This window comes from Melospiza georgiana, chromosome 13, assembly GCF_028018845.1.
Source record: "Melospiza georgiana isolate bMelGeo1 chromosome 13, bMelGeo1.pri, whole genome shotgun sequence".
In the NCBI taxonomy this organism is placed as follows: Eukaryota; Metazoa; Chordata; class Aves; order Passeriformes; family Passerellidae; genus Melospiza; species Melospiza georgiana.
The window spans coordinates 20,800,954-20,823,657 of NC_080442.1; the positions used below are offsets into that span (position 1 = coordinate 20,800,954).

At 39.9% G+C, this 22,704-nt stretch overlaps 2 long non-coding RNA genes across 2 annotated transcripts; both read left to right on the forward strand.

Annotated features, from left to right (window-relative positions):
* Positions 1-2,440, forward strand: LOC131089012 (uncharacterized). The gene is made up of 3 exons (XR_009115207.1): positions 1-589; positions 930-1,047; positions 2,201-2,440. It is a non-coding gene; the product is annotated as an uncharacterized LOC131089012 (long non-coding RNA).
* Positions 2,441-15,417: 12,977 nt separating this feature from the next.
* Positions 15,418-17,222, forward strand: LOC131088944 (uncharacterized). The gene is made up of 2 exons (XR_009115196.1): positions 15,418-15,812; positions 16,966-17,222. It is a non-coding gene; the product is annotated as an uncharacterized LOC131088944 (long non-coding RNA).
* Positions 17,223-22,704: the final 5,482 nt, after the last annotated feature.

Below are 22,704 nucleotides of genomic sequence, written 5' to 3' on the forward strand. Positions count from 1 at the left end.
AGTCCGTAGAGGAAACAAATTTTTACGCCTTCTGTTTGACTGTTTGTCATATATTTGGTTTTATTTCCCAGGGATCAGTGAATTTTAACTCTGGAGTCCTCTATGCTAAGGATGCTCAGCTTACAGATGATGAAATGTTCAGTAATGGTGAGTTTTTCACCTTCTCCTTCATTGTTTTGCTCATCTGAATAAAAAAAAAAAGGCAAGATTAAAGAAAAAGCAATAGTTTTATTATTTTTACCCTGTTATGTCTGTTTCCTCAGTATTTGCTGGAGCTGTGCTTACCCAAGGTTTGGGTAAAACAAGCTTTGGGTTCCTTCTGTCTCACTGGGAGTTGCCCAATTCAGTTGCATCTGGTGAAATTCACCCTGAGACCTTACAGAACCAGCTCCAACTACGTGAGAGCCATTTGCAGTTCTCTCCAGACGCCTGGAGAATGGGCGACGTTTCTGAGGATCCGGCGAGCGTGCTTCTGTCAAAACTCAGTCTGTGAAATTTCTGGGGAAAACCCTTCTGTGTCCTGAAGGGTTCAAACTCTGGTGAGGATCCAGTTATCAGGTGCTCACCTGGATGGTTCCAGCTGCCAAAGGTAACACTTGTACTCTTGCCCTGTAGTTTACATCTATTGTATTTTTTTTATTTTGCAGGATTTTTTGTCTTTGCAAAATATTGTGCATTTCACTCTTTGGAACCTCTCAGATGGTTCTTTGGTGCAGCACCACCCCAGGGGACACTTGGCTGCTGTCCTGAAGGGGTTGGTCGCTAGAATTGTAAATCCTGGAGAGTTTGTAAGTCTTCTGTCCCCAGGGAGGTGTCATGCTTTGTTTACTTTTGTTCTGTTGGTTAGGCGCTGCTTCTCGTTGCAAGTATGAATTTCAAACTGCCCTGTTCTTATTTTAACTGTTTTCCTGGTTCTCTCTGTCCGGCAGGGAAAGACTCTCGTATCCTTGTCGTCGGGCTCGGTGCTGTCCAAGAAGATACAGAGACTAAAAAAATCATAAGAAGCAAAATATGACTGCAGGGAAAAGAAGCTGGAGAGAACAGAAGGTGATATTGTTATCCTTACCCTGTATTAGAGACATCCGCTGTGCTTTGATGCTGGCAGCTGCCAGGGGCTTGTTAGCTCTTTGTAGGCAGGTGTAGGTGTTCACTTGTAGGTTTTTTCTCTGGACAAGTCAATTCAAACTTTGCTAAGCCTATATTTTCAGATTACTCTCTAGCACAGTCCAGCATGACATTTTTGAATGTTGTAAAAATACCATGTTACTTGGAAATTGCTAATGAAGAGAAGCTTTAGGGGAAAATAAGATTTCAGGGTTGGAAGATGTGAGAAGAATTGTGTGGGGATGTTAGACTGAAGTAAAGCACACTTGAAGCTGGGCTGGCACGCTGGCAGGTCCCCTATTAAACAGTAGTTCTGAGATTAGCCTGGGGGTTGCCCATTGTTTCTGTAGAAATCAATGTTTCCTGGTCTTCAGAGGGAAGCTGCTTTGAAAAGCTGGAAGGTGCAGCATGCTGACAATCCCCGTGCTTTGGATTAAAAGTAGATTTCAGAAGGGTCCTAGGCTTTTGTCTTTTCCTAGAAGTCGATGTAATCCTATCGAGGAGTTTTTAGTTCTGTGTTGCCATGTCATCCATCAGAGCCCTGTTGTACTAATCATCATACAAGTACAAAACAAAAAATCAGACCCTGTCCCAAGCACTTAGAGCCCAGAACACGATTTCCTCGGGCTGCCATTTGTGTGCCATCGGTACTCACCACGAATTGAGCCCTCTGGCTCTGACAGAGCCCCTGGATGCTGACGGAAGGGGGCTGGTCACAGACCCTGGAGGTGCCTGTCCCCCAGGGAGGGAGAGGCCGAGGCAGTGTGGCCTGCAGGGAGGGTGTCGTCCCCAGAGAGCAGCCGGCGACTCCATGCCTGCCCGGGGCTGCGGGTGCCCCCTCGGGGTGGACGCCTGCCCTCAGGTTTCCCTCTGGGCACCCGGGGAGGGAACCAGGTCCATCCGTGTGGCAGCTGCAGGGCCAGCAGGCTCTGGGCCCTGGAGCCGAGTGAGCCTGAGCTGCTGCATGCTTGCTGTGAGCTTTGGGGTGAGCGTGCATCACTGCAGGCGTGGGATGGATTGAAATGCGCTGAGGAAAGCAGAGGGAGGGAGGGAGGGAAGGAAATGCTCTGTTAACATGTGCCAATTCTTCTGTCAGACTCATCACGGCGGGACAGCGTGAGGACTGAAAGTGTAAGAAGATGTGGAGGGAAAGAGAGAATCTGACAGGAGCAGCGAACGCACGAGTGCACGAATTTTGCTTTTTGCTTGGATGTAAACTCAGGAGTTGAAAGGAATTTGGGAGTGAGAAGGGACATTTCAGAAGGAGAAGAAGAAAAAGAAGTTGTTGTTGCTACAGTCCTGGCAAAAGCTTTTGTTCTAGCTAATAAAAGAAGTTAGTTTAAAAAACAAAAAGGAAAAAATGTAGTGTTTTTTTTTTTTCCTTCACTATGATATGCATTGTTGGTATATGGTGTGTTGTTTTATTTCTTGGTATTATTAACTCTGTGTAAATTGTTTTTTGAGTGAAGCTGACTTTCTGGATGGGTTGGTTTGTATTTGAGGCAGGATTAATTTCAGTAGGGTTCTTTCATAGATTTCTGATGGGTATTACTGGGATTTTGGTTTTGTTTACTGTATGTATAAACTTAGAGCTTTGGTAGGGCCAGCTGGGCTGCTGGAGTTTTGGGTGTGAATTTATTAGATGGCTTTTGTTAAATGCAGTTTTTAATTTTTGAAATGTTTTTCAGTGTAGTGGTTTTAAGGTGGTTTTTAAGAATTCATTGTATTGTTTTATCTTGTTTGTAGTTGGTGTATGATAAGGGATGTGGTGTGACCTTTTGGACATTATGGTTTTGGTGTTCCTAAGTTCTGATTTCTTTCTGGTTGGATAGTTTTTTTTATTTTTATTTTTTGGGACAGGAGCATTTATATGGTGGGTTTTTATAGGCAATATGTTTTTTAATTTAGGTAGTGATATTTTTTAGTATTTTAATAGTTTAGGTTTTTTATTTTCATGGTTTTAATTATTTTTTTTAATTTTTTCAAATAACTTTGATAGATCATAGGTTATTATTTGTGCATTAGCATAAAGGTAGAGCTTTGGGGACTTTTTTTAGTAATGTTTAGGGTCAGTTGTGCAGTTTTGAGTCTAGTGAGTTGGTTTGATTTAATTTTTATTGGGTGTTTCTTTTTATTAGCAGTTGTGTCATTTTCAAGGTGTGTTTGAGTTTTTTGGGGTTTTTGAGATACTGGTTTAGGAGGAAGTTTATGATGAGCATGTGCGGAGGTTTTGGGCTACTTTATAGTGGGATTTAAAATTTATTTACAGTTAGGTTTATTTGAGTTTTTATTAGGGTTCAATGACGTTGTGGGATGTTTGTTCCGTTAGTAATAGAAATAGGTTTTGTTTTGCTGTGCTGCGATGGGATGGGCGTGTGCTGCGTGCCGGTGCTGACAAAGGTACAGTATTGTTGTGGCTCTGGTGTGTCGGGTTAATGAACTGACATGGTTTAATATAGAGATGAAAACAGAAATAAATATACATTTAAAAATAAATATAACATTAGAGTGGTAAACATAAATATAGATAACAGATACATACATAAAACTAAAATACATAGTATATAATTGTAACATATTATCATATAGATAAATGATAGTCTATTTTATATATATATATATACACAAAGATAAATAAATATAGATTGTAGATATAAAAATATTGAAATAGAGTTAAAGTAAATTGGGTTTTTTTTTTAGGTTATAGGCTGGGAATTTTAAATAAATGATAGAAATAAAATATAAATTCAGATATACAAATATGTATAGAAATACAAATATCTATACATATTTATTTTAAATAAATAGAAGTAAAAATATATATAATACGGAAAATATATATCTATGATTATATTAGAAGGTATTCTCTCTAATATATATAATATCTATGAATAAAATAAATAAAAATATCCATATAAATATCATTATAATTTTGAAAAATAAATTTACTTCCTGCATTTTAAATCTGGTTCAAATAAAGGGGTGTCCTTGGTTTTTATTTGGTTAGAGGCAGGAGTTTTATTTTAAATAATATAAGTAATATAGAAATGTGGATCTTAAGATAGAAATATATAGTAAATATATAAAGAGAAATTGCTAAACTATGACTATAAATTTAAATATAAATATATGTAAGTAATATGAAGAGTTGTAGTATAGAATATAAATAACATTATATGGCAATATAAATTATAAATGGGAATATGAATATAAAAATATGTAAATATAGTTTAAGAGAAAGGGAATGTTTTGGCTTTTATTTAAGTAGAGGCAGGGTTTTTATTTTGAATATTATAAGTGTTCCAGAAGTAAAAATCTTGACGCAGAAATATTTAATCAATATAAAAAATATGAATAAAAATATATAAAAAATATAAATACCTACTCGCATCGGATGTAATATAGAATATAAATTTATTTATAACTTGACATTGGTAAAGATAAATGTATAAGTAAGCAATAGACATTAATATACAATATAAATACAAATATGAATATAAAAATTGAACATGAGGATAAAATCTATTTAAATATTGTTTAAAACAAAGGGTTGGGTTTTTTTTTATTCTTCTTGTGTTAGAGGCAGGGTTTTTATTTTAAATAATATGAATGTAGATATTATTGTTATATATTTCTAAATATTGAGATATACAATCAAGATATAAATATATATATAAACACAAAATATAAATAAATACAAATAATAGGAAGAGATGTAATGAAGAATACAAATAACAGTATACATAAGTATACATTTTAAATGTAAATGTGAATATGAACCTGAAAAATAGAATTTAAAAAAATATTTAAATACAGTTTTGAAGAAAGGGGTTCTTTTTGGCTTTAATGTGGATGGAGGCAAAGGTTTTATTTTAAATAATCCAAGTGTTACAGAAGTAAAAATCGTAACAGAAATATATACTTACTATGTAAAAATATTTATAAAAATATACAAATAAATTTAAGTTGTAGGGATATATGCAATATCGAATAGAAATGTATTTATAAAAAGAAATGTGTAAATGGACAGTGTACATCAATATACATTGTAAATAGAAATGTGAATATCAATATGAAAAAATATTTTTAAAATATTTAAATATTTTTTTAAAGAAATTGTTGTTTTTTTTTTTTCTTTGTTTTTTTTTTTTTTTTTTTTTTTTTTTTGTGTTGTGTTTTGTTTTGTTTTGTTTTGTCTTTTATCCTATTAGGCTAGAGGCAGAAGTTTTTTTCCCCTCTTCCCGGTTTTGGGGCATTTATTTCAGAGCAGTTTTCGGCGGGGGTCGCCCCTGTTCTTTTTTGCCGCCTTCGCTGCCCGCAGCCCCGAGGCGCGCTGCGCCCCCGGCTGGGGCGGGCGGCAGTGCTGCCGCCTTGTGGGCAGAGCGCGGTACTGCAGCCGTGCACCGAGAGGCCGCCACCTTGGGAGTGGCGCGTGGCCGATGTCGCGGAGTTTTGGTTGACCTTCTCAGCATGGCGGCGAAAAGGGCGGGGAAGTGGAGGACCGGGTGGGTGAAACTGCACTGCCTGCACGGAATACCGACGTCATGGCGGCCCCGACGGATTTTTCTGTGGCGTTTCATGTGTACCCGAGACATGCTGTGGGCTCAGGGGCGCCGCGGGCGGGCGTATTTCGGCGGGTTTGTGAGAGGCATCTGGGTAAACGCCTCGCTGTGCCGGGGTCCTCTCACGTCCGCTTTCCCGCCCTGAGGGAGCCGAGCCGGGCCGAATAGTTCCGAAGAGCCGAAGAGCCGAGTGTGGGCGAAAACAGCCGAGTTTCCCCGAAGAGCCGAGTGTGGCCGAAAACAGCCGAGTTTCCCCGAAGAGCCGACTGCGGCCGGGAACAGCCGAGTTTCCCCGAAGAGCCGACTGCGGCCGAAAACAGCCGACTTGAACCGAAGAGCCCAGTGCGGCCGAAAACAGCCGAGTTTACACCAAGAGCCGATGATAGCCGACTGGAACCGATAGCCGAGTGTAGCCGACTTGAGCCGCATTTAGACAACGTGCCGAATACGACCGAGTTTAGCCGAAGAGCCGAACTGAAACGAGTTTAGACCAAGAGCCGAAGCAAGCCGAATTCAGCCGAGTTTCATTAAACAGAACCGAACGACGCCGCAGCGCTCTGCATGCAGTGCGCCTGTGCAGACGGCAGGGGGCGCTGTATAAAGTATAAAATATCAACTATCTATAAGAGGGAATAAAAGCTCTATGTCATGTGCAGCAGTAGAAAATTTCAGGCTCCCAGGGAATAAATCGTTTTCTTTAAATCATTTTCGTTTTGGAGTTTTTTTTACTCCCAGGTAGCCTGAAAGTTACTACTGCTGCTTTTTTATTCTAAAGCTAGAAAGGAAAACCAAGATTAGAAATGCAGGGAAAGAAAGAAAGAAAAAGAAAAAAAGAAAATAAGGAAAGGAAATGAAAGGAAGAAAGAAGGAAGGACAGGAAGGAAGGAAGGAAGACAGACAAAAAACCCAAAAACCAGGAGGGCAAGGAGAAACCTACGGGAAAAAAAAAAAACAACCAAAAAAAAAAAAAAAAAAAAAAAACCAACAAAAAAACAAACCCACATAAAAAAAAAAATCCTCGGGATGGGTGAGAAACCCCCCTCCCCGAAAAATCCAAGATGAGCAAGAAAAATCCCAGAAATACCACAGAAATAAAAACAGGAATAAAACAAAATAAAGACAAAAAAAAAAAAAAAAAAGAAAAAAAAAAAAGAAAAAAAAAAAAACGAAAAACAAGAACAAGATGGGCAAGAAAAAAACGCAGAAGAAAACCCCAAGATGGGCATGAAAAAGCCCAGAATAAACCCCCAAGATGGGCGAGAAAAATCCCAGAAAAAAAAATAAACCAGAAAAAACCGTAAGAAAGGCAGAGAAAAAAAAAAAAAAAAACCAGAAAAGTACCCAAGATGGGCAAGAAAAATCCCTGAAAACAGACCAGAGAAAAACCCCAAAATGGGCAAGAAATAAAATCAGAACTAAAAACCAAGATGGGGAAGAAAAAATCCAGAAAAGAAAAAAAAGAAGGCCAAGAAAATCCAAGGAAAAAAAAAAAAAAAAAAAAAAAAACACCTGAAAAAAAAACCCCAAGGGGGGCAAGGAAAAACCAAAAAAACCCAACAAGAGGGCAAGAAGAAACGAAGAAAAAACCCCAAGAAGTGCCAGAAAAAAATCAAGGAAAAAGGGAGTAAAAGCCCCCAAAAACAAGGCAAGAAAGAGAGGCAATAAAGGCCACAAAAACTCAAGACAAAAAAAAACAAAAACAAGACATGCCAGAAAAAGGTACGAAAATGGTTCTGCCAGGTGCGATCAAGGTGAGCGGGTTCAGATTCAGGTCCAGGAGATGAACAAGTGTCAGATTAGCTTGGGGCACTGCTGTGCAATGCAGCTGTGACACGATTATGTTTAAATATAGTTTAAATAAATTGGGGATAGTTTGGCTTTTATTGGGGTATAGGCTGGAGATTTCATAAAAAATATAAAACTAGAAATCCAAATATATCATATATATATGTCAATATCAATAAATATTTAATACATATAAATATAAGTAAAAGAAATCTATTGTGTCAAAAGAATATATCTATTATTATATAAAAAGGTATTCTCTCCAATATATATAATATCTATAAAGATAACAAATGAAAATTACAAATATAGATGTGAATAAAATTATGACAAACAAAATTATTTTTAAAATTTTAAATGTGTTTTAAAGAAAGGGTTGTCTTTGCTTTTTATTTCGTTAGAGGCAGAGGTTTTATTTTAAAAAATATAAGTGCTATAGAAATGTAAATCGACATACAGAAATATATAATAAATATATAGAGATATAAAGATATAATACCAAACGATGAATAGAAATAGAAACCTATGTAAGTAACATGAAGAGATGCAATATATAATATAATTTTATTATACAGTAGTATAAATTCTAAATATACATGCGACTATAAATATGAAAAATATATGATGTGGGCTCGGAGCACCCCAGGTGTGAGTGTGACGGTGATGGGGGCTCGGAGCAGCCCAGGTGTGAGTGTGAGGATGATGAGGGCTCAGATCAGCACCAGGTGTGAGCTGTGAGGATGATGAGGGCTCGGAGCAGCCCAGGTGTGAGTGTGAGGATGATGAGGGGCCGGCTCCTGCCGGGGCGAGGCTGTTTTAGGGGGAGGCTTTGCCTCAGCTCCCTTTTGCATGGAGCTGCTGAGTGGAGGGGTTTATGGGCCGCTCCCGGCGCTGTCTCATGGAAGGACTGCGGGAGCTTCCCACAGGGTCGGGGGGACACCTGGATCCGCGCTTGGGTACGTGGAGCATCGCTTAAAGGAGGTGCCGAGGGACGAATCTTTGTGCCGGGGAGCAGCAGCCGAACAGGTGAGCCCGTGTGGGTTTGGAGCGGGGAATTTTCTCCTTCCCCTTTGCAATTTCATCTTGCCAGTCCCTCCCCGGGTCCCCAGGAACAAAAATGGAGCTTATGAGGACAAAAGGGATTAAGGAGAAGGAAGCAGCTCCTCTTCTTTTATTGTCTGCGTTTGACCTGAGGGGATCCCTCTTGACTTGTGGTTTTAAGGGTGTTGATTGCAGGAAAAGCTGCCTTTTCCAGGCTGTTAGGGGTATCCCGGGGGTGACAGGGAATCCCTGCGTTCTATTCTAAGGGGAATGGGAAAAGTATTCTTGTGGTATTATGGGTTTGATTTGAAGGCAGCCACCCCATTTGCACCACCCTCGGGTTTAAATGGAGGGGGCAGCCCTGGTGTCCCTCCTTTTGAAGGGTTTGCATGGAGGTCGAAATCGCCCTTTCCCATCAGTCAAAGGCTTTCATTTGGGGAGCGCCCCTTCTTTTCTGCTCTCCTAGGGGGTGAAATTGGAGGGGAGAAGGCATTTCTTTGCCCTTGTTGAAGTGAGGTGCGCCCCGTCTGCGGTTTCGGGGCTGGCTTGCGGGAAGCCGCAGCTCCGGCAGCGTTTGCAGGGCTGCAATGGGGCTGTGCCGCTGCATTGGAGGGCGCTGCCCGTGCCCGCGGCCCGGCCCGGAACGTTCCCGCTCGGGAGCGCTGCTGGCACGGCCCGGGCAGCTGCCGGGGCGCACGGGGGATTCGGCGCGGCCGGGCCGGCCGAGGGCGGCAGTGGCGGAGCCGCGCCGGTGCGAGCCGTGCGGAGCCGAGCGGAGCCGGGCCGGGCCGGCCAAGGGCGGCAGAGGCGGCGCGGGCGCTGCTGCGCCGGCCCGGGCGGTGCCGGCCGCTCCGTCCGCTCCGGGCGCGGGGCTCGGGCGCCGCCGGTAGCCCCGGGCCCGGTGCCGGCCCCGCCGGGCAGGGGCAGCGGGCGGGGCTCCCCGGGACGGCGCCGGCCCCGCGTGCCGGAGCAGCCGCCGCAGGAGCCGCTTTCCTGCCGGGAGCCGCGCTCCGTCCGGGGCCGGCAGCGAGCGCGGGGTTCGGCCGCTCCACGTTCGGCGGTGCCGTGGCTCGGAGGCGCTTTGGAGGCGTTGATGGCATCGCTGGGTTCGGTTTGCAGCGGCTGTCCGCTAAGGGATATGGGGTTCTTCCTGAGTGGGCACGGTTCTCGGTGCCGGTAGGGATGATAATGGTTTGTTTTGGATTGGGTTTTGTAGTCGGATTTTTTTTTTCCCCGGGGTGTTATGTTTAGAAGGGTGCGCAATGGATTTTACGGGTCGTAGCGTGAAGCAGCGGTTCGGATTTTAATTCTGTTGCGGTGGCTTTTATTAGCGTGAGTGTGTAGTGTTTGTTTTGGGGGGCTTGGGGAAGCGTCCTGTCGTTCATAGCAGCGGGTTTTTAATCTTTATAATTGCATGTGTGTTTATCGTCTTCCAGGGCTTTTATTTGTTTGGTTTGTTTGATTGTAGTGTATGTTTTATGGTTACGGGTAATTTGGGGGACATTGTTTATGGTTACGTTTGTCTTTAGTCTTTGTGTTTGTTTCTAGGTGGTAGTTTTATTTTGATAGCTTGAGGCACTATGGGTTTATTCAGTTGGGAATTATTTTTTTGTTGCAGATTTAAGTTTATCTGTTTTTTGGTATTATTCTCGTTGTTGGTTTCTTTATTTTCTTTTTTTTTTTTGTTATTGTTGTTGTTGTCTTTTAATGTATTTGAGTATTGTTTATCAGGGTTTTTTTTGGGAACATGGGTATTTATATGGTGGGTTTTTAAAGTATTTATTAATTTTGGGTAGTTAATTTCTTAGTTTTTAGTGGTTGAGATGTTTTTCCATTTTGTTAATTAGTTCAGGTTTTAAAGTTATTTTTACAGAGGATTGTTTATTCTTTGAGTTAGTGTAGAGGTAGAATTTTGTTTTTTTTTTTTGTTTGTTTTTAGTAACGTCGTTCAGGGTGAGTGGCACTGGCTTGAGTTTAGTAGATTGGTTTGACTTTTTTTTAGTACTTTTTGTAATTTGCTGTGTTTGTTTCTATAGGATTTTCTTTTATTTTGGTTCCATTTTTCTGTCGTGATGAGAATTGTTATTGAAAAGAGTGTTCTTTGTTTTTTCGCTGACACTTGTTTGGGTGTTGGAGGTATCTTGATGTTTTTGGAAGATATTGGTGGGAATTTGATGCTGTTTGTTCTGTCATTTCATTTAGGAATTGGATTTTAAATATGCAATTATGACTCTAACTATATTGTAACGAAAGAAATAGATGTGTAGCAATGGGAATGAGCCAATTTTATTTTTATATATTCGGTCAATTTTTAAAATTTAACATGTAACATAAGTCATTATATGTTACAATAAGTTACTCTAATTTTAATAGAGTATTGTGTATGTTTATAGATATATGAATAGAGAATATAAATGTAAATACAACCCAAAAAAATACAAATATATAAATGTATTGCAACTATATGGAGATCTATAAAAAATTAATAATAAATTGTAAATGTAAAATAACATAAATTGATACAATATATAATACACGTAATACTGCATATATTTTATGAAAAATATTAGAGGAAATGGATATAAAATAGATATAAATACGGATGTGATATACCTATCTATTTATATCTATCATTTGTTGTATATTATGATAAATATAAATATAAAAAAAAATTAGGTAGTTTAAAATAATGGATGGTTTTGGTTTTTTTTTGCCAAAGCAGGGGTTTTAGTGTAAAAATTACAAATACAAATAATATAAAGGTAGAAATATAAGTATAGAAATATATCATAAACACATTAAAGATTTATATAAAATTTAGAAATATAAGGAAAAATAAGTTGTAGCAGTAGATATGGTAAATAATTTAAAAAATAATTCCCGTATATTTTTGAATAAGGTGCATATTAAATATAGTTATTAATATAATGCATCAATATAAACTATAAATATATATAAAATATCAACAATCTATAAGAAGGAATAAAAGCTCTTTGTCACATGCAGCAGTAGAAAATTTCAGGCTCCCAGGGAATAAATCGTTTTCTTTAAATCATTTTCGTTTTGGATTTTTTTTTTTTTACTCCCGGGTAGCCTGAAAGTTTCTACTGCTGCTTTTTTATTCTAAAGGTGGAAAGGTAAACCAAGATTAGAAATACAAGAAAGGCGAAGGGAAGGAAAGGGAAAGGAAAGGAATGGAAGCAGGAGAGGAAGAGGGAAGGGAAGTGGTGAAAAACAGAGTGAAAAAAGTAAAAAGAGTTGGAGGGAAAAAGAGAGGGCATCCGGGAGGAGCGGTGCTGCCTCAGGTGCTTCCCCGCCCTGGGGCGAAGGACCCGTTTGATGCCCAGGAGGGACTGCAGCTGCCGGTGGCGGGGGACGGAGCCGTGGCTGCCAGCCCGAGACTACAACTCCCGGCAGGCCCTGCTGCTGGCGCGGCGTGTGACGTAACGGCCGACGCGGCACATGAGTGGCTGGCGTGCCAGGCGGCCGCGCGGGGCTGTGCGCAGGCAGCTGCCGGCGCCTCTCCCGCGCGGGACAGCGACGCTGGAGGGGCGAAGCCTCCGTCTGGCCGCCCGCCCGGAGCTGAGCAGCGCGGAATGAGCGTCCGCCCGGTTCCTCGGCCTCCCTCAGCGGTGCCGGGGGCGGGGGCGCTGCCGCCCGCCGATGGCGGAGGGCGAGGCGGTGCTTTGCTGCCGCGGGCCGGGAGCTGCGGGAGCCGCCCCGGGCGAGCGGCGCCGGGCGCTCCCGCGGTCCCGGTGGGGCGGCCGCCCTCGGGCTGGCGGATGCGCCGGAGGAGCCCCCGAGCTGCAGCCGTCTCCCTCGGGCTGCTGCCGGTGCTGCGGGCGGAGGCGGCTCCGCCCGTGTTGGGCGCTGCGAGCAGGGAGCGCTGCGGTATCGCCGGCATGACGGGGCTGCTGCCTGCGTTAGTGCTCGTGGCTCTTTGTGCCGTGACAGCGGATGGAGCGGCGCTGGGCGGTAAAGCCAGAGATGGCCGGGAGAATGCCCAGCGCAGGGAGCGGCCGGGCTGTGTGCTTCGGATGGCACAGGTGCGAGCTGCAAAGCCACCCCCCCTTCCACCCCTGTCCTCCCGAGCCCCGGGGAAAATGCTTTCCAGCATTGTCGAGCTTCTGAGAGACAAAACTTGTGATTTGACACTAGCATCCAGAAAAGGTTTCTGTCTCGATTAGCAAATGCCTAAATTGTTCTTGGTTACATCCCATGACCGGTTTTAGGCAGTGTCTTCATACTGCTTTTAGGATTTTCTTGTACACTGGTGAGAAAATAGGCAGGTCTGATAGTGGTTTCACTTTTTTTCTACTTCACGTTCCATAAGATTCTTTTATCCAAGCGATTGTTTTAAAATTCTACTGTAAGCGTTTGTGGTTCACTTTTTTTTTCTTTGCAGCACCCGGGCCTTTTTTTTTTTCTCTAAATCGGGAGTAAATATAGCTGAGTAAAATTTCCTTGGTTATCTTCCTTCTTTTTAAACTTAATTGTTTTTATTAATAATTCTATTTGAATATGCAGAAAAAGTGGGTATGTCCTGTAATCTATGCTAGCTTTTCTCGTTTACAGGGTACTCACAAAATATGTCTCCCTTAGTGTCCCACAGAAACATTCTGGGTGAAATCTGAATTAAGGTATGTGTTTTCAAATAAGTAATCAGTTTAGATATTTGCCTGTGTACCTTTTCCCGTAATTCAGAGCTTGTGTTCTGTGGGTTTTATGATAAACCTGTAAAACATGTAAGAATGGTTTTGCAAGTCTGAATCGTTGAAGGCAGCAATAAGTGGATTTAAAGCCTGTTCTTGAGCAGACAAAGGGGAAAAGTGTGACTCTGATGCTGAACTTGTCATTTTTCATTTGACTTGCCTTTAATTATTGAAGAAGAGAGAAAACTAGGAAAAGAAATAGAATTGATTATTGAGCACTCCTAAAAAGCTCACCATGATTCTGTGTAGAGCCAAAGTGAAGGATGATGGAACAGAGCTCTGTGCGTTAGAAGGAAATAAACCTGATGTCCACACAGAGTCTTACTAATTTCTGTTTTTAAAATGCAAAATAAGTTTAGGAAGTGTTGGAAGTTAGTATTTTGGGAAAGAAATGGCAGTTCCACAAAACATTCCATTCCATTTAAGAGAGGCCCTTGGGCTGATTCATGTTGTAACTGCTGTCACTGCAATCAGTTGGTGGTTCAGCCTTGAAACGTGCACTTGGCCTTCTATAAAGCACTGTTTTGTTTGCCTTTCAGTGCTATGAGTCTTGATAAATTGGAGAAGTGCCCAAGAGAAATTCATCATCCTGAGATACAAAAGGTAGGAAGTGACTTTTTTTGGTTTGGTTCTTTTTCTTTATTTTTTTCTGGAAATAAAAGTAATTAAGTATAGGTACTACTGGTTTGTTTCTTCCAGTAGCTGATAATACTAATACCAATAATAATAATAATAAGAGTAAAGTAATACTACTTCAACTGTCTTTATTTATCCATTGGACTGGCCATTTTAAATCTAAACTTCTAAACACAAATCAAACCATCATCCTTGTAGAATCTTTAATAGGAGTGGGCTAAAGATCCTGGTTTTGTTGACAGGATTTATTGGTTCATGAAGAGCAAGAGGTAAGTACAAGCCTAACTACCCTCTAGCTCACAGACGTGCCTGGTGAATAGAGCTTTGTTTTTTTGATGGGCTTGTGATGACTTTGAGATCAATTGCTCATTCATTACAGTAAAAAAAAAAAAAATTGTTTTGAACATGACAGCAAAAATAACTTTAAGCACAACTTAATAATAATAGATCACCAATTTTAGTTAATAATTTTATGCTATACTCTTGGGTGAGGGAAGACTCGGACACTCAATATGAGATCAGCAAGCTATGTTTATTGCAGAGAGTATCAGACACTTATACAGCACATAATAAGCTTATGAATATTCTGTAAGCCAAGCGATCTATTGGTTAAACTATACCATCAACTCTTCCTCATTCCTTTGGGCCTACATTCCCTATTTCCCACGTCTCTCTGTCTACTTGTTATCCTACCCAGCTAGGCCCAGGCACACGCTATCTTGCAGGTGCAAAACTCAAAAATACCTGTGTTCGGTACTTTCCCAGCTCCTGGTCGGCTAACGAGCGAATGTCTGCGTGACCTCTGTCATGGAGCCATTTCTCCACACTATACTATCAAAGTTTAAAGGTAAATTATTATATATTAGGAGATGGTATAAAGTGTATGTTGTAATGTGTAGGATATATACAAAGATACATACTTGAAAGTCCGTAGAGGAAACAAATTTTTACGCCTTCTGTTTGACTGTTTGTCATATATTTGGTTTTATTTCCCAGGGATCAGTGAATTTTAACTCTGGAGTCCTCTATGCTAAGGATGCTCAGCTTACAGATGATGAAATGTTCAGTAATGGTGAGTTTTTCACCTTCTCCTTCATTGTTTTGCTCATCTGAATAAAAAAAAAAAGGCAAGATTAAAGAAAAAGCAATAGTTTTATTATTTTTACCCTGTTATGTCTGTTTCCTCAGTATTTGCTGGAGCTGTGCTTACCCAAGGTTTGGGTAAAACAAGCTTTGGGTTCCTTCTGTCTCACTGGGAGTTGCCCAATTCAGTTGCATCTGGTGAAATTCACCCTGAGACCTTACAGAACCAGCTCCAACTACGTGAGAGCCATTTGCAGTTCTCTCCAGACGCCTGGAGAATGGGCGACGTTTCTGAGGATCCGGCGAGCGTGCTTCTGTCAAAACTCAGTCTGTGAAATTTCTGGGGAAAACCCTTCTGTGTCCTGAAGGGTTCAAACTCTGGTGAGGATCCAGTTATCAGGTGCTCACCTGGATGGTTCCAGCTGCCAAAGGTAACACTTGTACTCTTGCCCTGTAGTTTACATCTATTGTATTTTTTTTATTTTGCAGGATTTTTTGTCTTTGCAAAATATTGTGCATTTCACTCTTTGGAACCTCTCAGATGGTTCTTTGGTGCAGCACCACCCCAGGGGACACTTGGCTGCTGTCCTGAAGGGGTTGGTCGCTAGAATTGTAAATCCTGGAGAGTTTGTAAGTCTTCTGTCCCCAGGGAGGTGTCATGCTTTGTTTACTTTTGTTCTGTTGGTTAGGCGCTGCTTCTCGTTGCAAGTATGAATTTCAAACTGCCCTGTTCTTATTTTAACTGTTTTCCTGGTTCTCTCTGTCCGGCAGGGAAAGACTCTCGTATCCTTGTCGTCGGGCTCGGTGCTGTCCAAGAAGATACAGAGACTAAAAAAATCATAAGAAGCAAAATATGACTGCAGGGAAAAGAAGCTGGAGAGAACAGAAGGTGATATTGTTATCCTTACCCTGTATTAGAGACATCCGCTGTGCTTTGATGCTGGCAGCTGCCAGGGGCTTGTTAGCTCTTTGTAGGCAGGTGTAGGTGTTCACTTGTAGTTTTTATCTCTGTTCAGGTCAATTCAAACTTTGCTAAGCTTATATTTGCAGATTACTCTCTAGCACAGTCCAGCATGACATTTTTGAATGTTGTAAAAATACCATGTTACTTGGAAATTGCTAATGAAGAGAAGCTTTAGGGGAAAATAAGATTTCAGGGTTGGAAGATGTGAGAAGAATTTTGAGGGGATGTTAGACTGAAGTAAAGCACACTTGAAGCTGGGCTGGCACGCTGGCAGGTCCCCTATTAAACAGTAGTGCTGAGATTAGCCTGGGGGTTGCCCATTGTTTCTGTAGAAATCAATGTTTCCTGGTCTTCAGAGGGAAGCTGCTTTGAAAAGCTGGAAGGTGCAGCATGCTGACAATCCCCGTGCTTTGGATTAAAAGTAGATTTCAGAAGGGTCCTAGGCTTTTGTCTTTTCCTAGAAGTCGATGTAATCCTATCGAGGAGTTTTTAGTTCTGTGTTGCCATGTCATCCATCAGAGCCCTGTTGTACTAATCATCATACAAGTACAAAACAAAAAATCAGACCCTGTCCCACCCACTTAGAGCCCAGAACACGATTTCCTCGGGCTGCCATTTGTGTGCCATCGGTACTCACCACGAATTGAGCCCTCTGGCTCTGACAGAGCCCCTGGATGCTGACGGAAGGGGGCTGGTCACAGACCCTGGAGGTGCCTGTCCCCCAGGGAGGGAGAGGACGAGGCAGTGTGGCCTGCAGGGAGGGTGTCGTCCCCAGAGAGCAGCCGGCGACTCCATGCCTGCCCGGGGCTGCGGGTGCCCCCTCGGGGTGGACGCCTGCCCTCAGGTTTCCCTCTGGGCACCCGGGGAGGGAACCAGGTCCATCCGTGTGGCAGCTGCAGGGCCTGCAGGCTCTGGGCCCTGGAGCCGAGTGAGCCTGAGCTGCTGCATGCTTGCTGTGAGCTTTGGGGTGAGCGTGCATCACTGCAGGCCTGGGATGGATTGAAATGCGCTGAGGAAAGCACAGGGAGGGAGGGAGGGAGGGAAATGCTCTGTTAACATGTGCCAATTCTTCTGTCAGACTCATCACGGCGGGACAGCGTGAGGACTGAAAGTGTAAGAAGATGTGGAGGGAAAGAGAGAATCTGACAGGAGCAGCGAACGCACGAGTGCACGAATTTTGCTTTTTGCTTGGATGTAAACTCAGGAGTTGAAAGGAATTTGGGAGTGAGAAGGGACATTTCAGAAGGAGAAGAAGAAAAAGAAGTTGTTGTTGCTACAGTCCTGGCAAAAGCTTTTGTTCTAGCTAATAAAAGAAGTTAGTTTAAAAAACAAAAAGGAAAAAATGTAGTGTTTTTTTTTTCCTTCACTATGATATGCATTGTTGGTATATGGTGTGTTGTTTTATTTCTTGGTATTATTAACTCTGTGTAAATTGTTTTTTGAGTGAAGCTGACTTTCTGGATGGGTTGGTTTGTATTTGAGGCAGGATTAATTTCAGTAGGGTTCTTTCATAGATTTCTGATGGGTATTACTGGGATTTTGGTTTTGTTTACTGTATGTATAAACCTAGAGCTTTGGTAGGGCCAGCTGGGCTGCTGGAGTTTTGGGTGTGAATTTATTAGATGGCTTTTGTTAGATGCAGTTTTTAATTTTTGAAATGTTTTTCAATGTAGTGGTCTTAAGGTGGTTTTTAAGAATTCATTGTATTGTTTTATCTTGTTTGTAGTTGGTGTATGATAAGGTGTGACCTTTTGGACATTATGGTTTTGGTGTTCCTAAGTTCTGATTTCTTTCTGGTTGGATAGTTTTTTTTATTTTTATTTTTTGGGACAGGAGCATTTATATGGTGGGTTTTTATAGGCAATATGTTTTTTAATTTAGGTAGTGATATTTTTTAGTATTTTAATAGTTTAGGTTTTTTATTTTCATGGTTTTAATTATTTTTTTTAATTTTTTCAAATAACTTTGATAGATCATAGGTTATTATTTGTGCATTAGCATAAAGGTAGAGCTTTGGGGACTTTTTTTAGTAATGTTTAGGGTCAGTTGTGCAGTTTTGAGTCTAGTGAGTTGGTTTGATTTAATTTTTATTGGGTGTTTCTTTTTATTAGCAGTTGTGTCATTTTCAAGGTGTGTTTGAGTTTTTTGGGGTTTTTGAGATACTGGTTTAGGAGGAAGTTTATGATGAGCATGTGCGGAGGTTTTGGGCCACTTTATAGTGGGATTTAACATTTATTTACAGTTAGGTTTATTTGAGTTTTTATTAGGGTTCAGTGACGTTGTGGGATGTTTGTTCCGTTAGTAATAGAAATAGGTTTTGTTTTGCTGTGCTGCGATGGGATGGGCGTGTGCTGCGTGCCGGCGCTGACAAAGGTACAGTATTGTTGTGGCTCTGGTGTGTCGGGTTAATGAACTGACATGGTTTAATATAGGGATGAAAATAGAAATAAATATAAATTTGAAAATAAATATAACATTAGAGTGGTAAACATAAATATAGATAACAGATACATACATAAAACTAAAATACATAGTATATAATTGTAACATATTATCATATAGATAAATGGTAGTCTATTTTATATATATATATACACAAAGATAAATAAATATAGATTGTAAATATAAAAATATTGAAATAGAGTTAAAGTAAATTGGGGGCGTTTATTAGGTTATAGGCTGGGGTTTTTAAATGATAGAAATAAAATATAAATTCAGATATACAAATATGTATAGAAATACAAATATCTATACATATTTAATTTAAACAAATATAAGTAAGAAAATATAAATAATACGGAAAATATATATCTATGATTATATTAGAAGGTATTCTCTCTAATATATATAATATCTATGAATAAAATAAATAAAAATATCCATATAAATATCATTATAATTTTGAAAAATAAATTTACTTCCTGCATTTTAAATCTGGTTCAAATAAAGGGGTGTCCTTGGTTTTTATTTGGTTAGAGGCAGGAGTTTTATTTTAAATAATATAAGCAATATAGAAATGTGGATCTTAAGATAGAAATATATAATAAATATATTAAGAGGAATTGCTAAACTATGAATATAAATTTAAATATAAATGTATGTAAGTAATATGAAGAGTTGTAGCATAGAATATAAATAACATTATATGGCAATATAAATTATAAATGGGAATATAAATATAAAATATGTAAATATAGTTTAAGAGAAAGGGAATGTTTTGGCTTTTATTTAAGTAGAGGCAGGGTTTTTATTTTGAATATTATAAGTGTTCCAGAAGTAAAAATCTTGACGCAGAAATATTTAATCAATATAAAAAATATGAATAAAAATATATAAAAAATATAAATACCTACTCGCATCGGATGTAATATAGAATATAAATTTATTTATAACTTGACATTGGTAAAGATAAATGTATAAGTAAGCAATAGACATTAATATACAATATAAATACAAATATGAATATAAAAATTGAACATGAGGATAAAATCTATTTAAATATTGTTTAAAACAAAGGGTTGGGTTTTTTTTTATTCTTCTTGTGTTAGAGGCAGGGTTTTTATTTTAAATAATATGAATGTAGATATTATTGTTATATATTTCTAAATATTGAGATATACAATCAAGATATAAATATATATATAAACACAAAATATAAATAAATACAAATAATAGGAAGAGATGTAATGAAGAATACAAATAACAGTATACATAAGTATACATTTTAAATGTAAATGTGAATATGAACCTGAAAAATAGAATTTAAAAAAATATTTAAATACAGTTTTGAAGAAAGGGGTTCTTTTTGGCTTTAATGTGGATGGAGGCAAAGGTTTTATTTTAAATAATCCAAGTGTTACAGAAGTAAAAATCGTAACAGAAATATATACTTACTATGTAAAAATATTTATAAAAATATACAAATAAATTTAAGTTGTAGGGATATATGCAATATCGAATAGAAATGTATTTATAAAAAGAAATGTGTAAATGGACAGTGTACATCAATATACATTGTAAATAGAAATGTGAATATCAATATGAAAAAATATTTTTAAAATATTTAAATATTTTTTTAAAGAAATTGTTGTTTTTTTTTTTTCTTTGTTTTTTTTTTTTTTTTTTTTTTTTTTTGTGTTGTGTTTTGTTTTGTTTTGTTTTGTCTTTTATCCTATTAGGCTAGAGGCAGAAGTTTTTTTCCCCTCTTCCCGGTTTTGGGGCATTTATTTCAGAGCAGTTTTCGGCGGGGGTCGCCCCTGTTCTTTTTTGCCGCCTTCGCTGCCCGCAGCCCCGAGGCGCGCTGCGCCCCCGGCTGGGGCGGGCGGCAGTGCTGCCGCCTTGTGGGCAGAGCGCGGTACTGCAGCCGTGCACCGAGAGGCCGCCACCTTGGGAGTGGCGCGTGGCCGATGTCGCGGAGTTTTGGTTGACCTTCTCAGCATGGCGGCGAAAAGGGCGGGGAAGTGGAGGACCGGGTGGGTGAAACTGCACTGCCTGCACGGAATACCGACGTCATGGCGGCCCCGACGGATTTTTCTGTGGCGTTTCATGTGTACCCGAGACATGCTGTGGGCTCAGGGGCGCCGCAGGCGGGCGTATTTCGGCGGGTTTGTGAGAGGCATCTGGGTAAACGCCTCGCTGTGCCGGGGTCCTCTCACGTCCGCTTTCCCGCCCTGAGGGAGCCGAGCCGGGCCGAATAGTTCCGAAGAGCCGAAGAGCCGAGTGTGGGCGAAAACAGCCGAGTTTCCCCGAAGAGCCGAGTGTGGCCGAAAACAGCCGAGTTTCCCCGAAGAGCCGACTGCGGCCGGGAACAGCCGAGTTTCCCCGAAGAGCCGACTGCGGCCGAAAACAGCCGACTTGAACCGAAGAGCCCAGTGCGGCCGAAAACAGCCGAGTTTACACCAAGAGCCGATGATAGCCGACTGGAACCGATAGCCGAGTGTAGCCGACTTGAGCCGCATTTAGACAACGTGCCGAATACGACCGAGTTTAGCCGAAGAGCCGAACTGAAACGAGTTTAGACCAAGAGCCGAAGCAAGCCGAATTCAGCCGAGTTTCATTAAACAGAACCGAACGACGCCGCAGCGCTCTGCATGCAGTGCGCCTGTGCAGACGGCAGGGGGCGCTGTATAAAGTATAAAATATCAACTATCTATAAGAGGGAATAAAAGCTCTATGTCATGTGCAGCAGTAGAAAATTTCAGGCTCCCAGGGAATAAATCGTTTTCTTTAAATCATTTTCGTTTTGGAGTTTTTTTTACTCCCAGGTAGCCTGAAAGTTACTACTGCTGCTTTTTTATTCTAAAGCTAGAAAGGAAAACCAAGATTAGAAATGCAGGGAAAGAAAGAAAGAAAAAGAAAAAAAGAAAATAAGGAAAGGAAATGAAAGGAAGAAAGAAGGAAGGACAGGAAGGAAGGAAGGAAGACAGACAAAAAACCCAAAAACCAGGAGGGCAAGGAGAAACCTACGGGAAAAAAAAAAACCAACCAAAAAAAAAAAAAAAAAAAAAAAAAAAAAAACCAACAAAAAAACAAACCCACATAAAAAAAAAAATCCTCGGGATGGGTGAGAAACCCCCCTCCCCGAAAAATCCAAGATGAGCAAGAAAAATCCCAGAAATACCACAGAAATAAAAACAGGAATAAAACAAAATAAAGACAAAAAAAAAAAAAAAAAAGAAAAAAAAAAAAAAAGAAAAAAAAAAAAAACGAAAAACAAGAACAAGATGGGCAAGAAAAAAACGCAGAAGAAAACCCCAAGATGGGCATGAAAAAGCCCAGAATAAACCCCCAAGATGGGCGAGAAAAATCCCAGAAAAAAAAATAAACCAGAAAAAACCGTAAGAAAGGCAGAGAAAAAAAAAAAAAAAAACCAGAAAAGTACCCAAGATGGGCAAGAAAAATCCCTGAAAACAGACCAGAGAAAAACCCCAAAATGGGCAAGAAATAAAATCAGAACTAAAAACCAAGATGGGGAAGAAAAAATCCAGAAAAGAAAAAAAAGAAGGCCAAGAAAATCCAAGGAAAAAAAAAAAAAAAAAAAAAAAAACACCTGAAAAAAAAACCCCAAGGGGGGCAAGGAAAAACCAAAAAAACCCAACAAGAGGGCAAGAAGAAACGAAGAAAAAACCCCAAGAAGTGCCAGAAAAAAATCAAGGAAAAAGGGAGTAAAAGCCCCCAAAAACAAGGCAAGAAAGAGAGGCAATAAAGGCCACAAAAACTCAAGACAAAAAAAAACAAAAACAAGACATGCCAGAAAAAGGTACGAAAATGGTTCTGCCAGGTGCGATCAAGGTGAGCGGGTTCAGATTCAGGTCCAGGAGATGAACAAGTGTCAGATTAGCTTGGGGCACTGCTGTGCAATGCAGCTGTGACACGATTTATGTTTAAATATAGTTTAAATAAATTGGGGATAGTTTGGCTTTTATTGGGGTATAGGCTGGAGATTTCATAAAAAATATAAAACTAGAAATCCAAATATATCATATATATATGTCAATATCAATAAATATTTAATACATATAAATATAAGTAAAAGAAATCTATTGTGTCAAAAGAATATATCTATTATTATATAAAAAGGTATTCTCTCCAATATATATAATATCTATAAAGATAACAAATGAAAATTACAAATATAGATGTGAATAAAATTATGACAAACAAAATTATTTTTAAAATTTTAAATGTGTTTTAAAGAAAGGGTTGTCTTTGCTTTTTATTTCGTTAGAGGCAGAGGTTTTATTTTAAAAAATATAAGTACTATAGAAATGTAAATCGACATACAGAAATATATAATAAATATATAGAGATATAAAGA